The sequence below is a fragment of the Ornithorhynchus anatinus genome, chromosome 7 (assembly GCF_004115215.2).
Source record: "Ornithorhynchus anatinus isolate Pmale09 chromosome 7, mOrnAna1.pri.v4, whole genome shotgun sequence".
NCBI classification, from domain to species: Eukaryota; Metazoa; Chordata; class Mammalia; order Monotremata; family Ornithorhynchidae; genus Ornithorhynchus; species Ornithorhynchus anatinus.
In genome coordinates, this window is record NC_041734.1 from 73,020,282 (window position 1) to 73,021,439 (window position 1,158).

The window sequence follows — 1,158 nt, forward strand, 5'->3', positions numbered from 1 at the left end:
TTGTTAAACACTTCTATGTACCAGGCATTGCATTAAGTAGTAGGGTCTTAGCTTGTCTTATGCTGTTGTGTCGTCTCCAACTCCTAGCGACTCCATGGACACGTCTCTCCCAGAACGCCCCGCTCTCCGTCTGCAATCGTTCTGGTATTGTATCCATAGAGTTTTCTTGGTAAAAATACAGAAGAGGTTTCCATTGCCTTCTTCTGGGCAGTAAACTTGAGTCTCCTCGTCTCTCTCCCGTGCCGCTGCTGCCCAGCACAGGTGAGTTTTGACTTGAAGCAGATTGCCTTCCCCTCGCTAGCCACTGGCCAAGCTAGGAATGGAATGGGCAGGCCTCTGCTTGACTCTCCCTCCAGTAGTAGAGACTGGTAGAGTACTGGAAACTCTTCAGGTGCCATCCTGAGAGGGGGAAGTAATAATAATAATAATGTTGGTATTTGTTAAGCGCTTACTATGTGCAAAGCACTGTTCTAAGCGCTGAGGGGATACAAGGTGATCAGGTTGTCCCACGTGGGGCTCCCAGTCTTAATCCCCCTTTTACAGATGAGGGACCGGAGGTCCAGAGAAGTGAAGTGACTTGCGCAAAGTCACACTGCTGACAAGCGGTGGAGCCGGGATTAGAACCCATGACCTCCGACTCCCAAGCCTGTGCTCTTTCCACCGAGCCACGCAAGTAGTAGGGTAGATACAGGCTAATCAGGTTGGACACAGTCCATGTCCCACACAGGGCTAACAATCTTAATACCCATTCTACAGGTAGCTGAAGCACAGCGAAAGCGAGTGACTCGCAAGTTGCTTATGGCCAAAGTCACACAGCAGAAAAGTAAGAGAACTGGGAATAGAATCCTGGTTCTCTGACTCCCGGGGCCAAGCTCTTTCCATTAGGCCATGCCGTGTCCCAATCCAGCAATCACTCACTGGCATTTTTTGAGGGCTTACTATGTGTCGAACACAGTACTAAGTGCTTGGAAGAGTACAATATGACGCAGTTGGCAGATTCAATCCCTGCCCACGAAGAGCTTACAGTTTTCAAAGGAAGATAGAAATTAAGTTATCATTCATTCACTCAAAAGTATTTATTGAGCACTTACTATGTGCAGAGCACCCTACTAAGCACTTGGAATGTACAATTCGGCAACAGACAGAGACAATCCCTGC

At 48.3% G+C, this 1,158-nt stretch overlaps 1 non-coding gene across 1 annotated transcript; it reads right to left on the minus strand.

Annotated features, from left to right (window-relative positions):
- Positions 1-271: 271 nt before the first annotated feature.
- On the minus strand, positions 272-409 carry LOC114813412. Its single transcript, XR_003761132.1, has one exon. It is a non-coding gene; the product is annotated as a small nucleolar RNA SNORA7 (small nucleolar RNA).
- Positions 410-1,158: the final 749 nt, after the last annotated feature.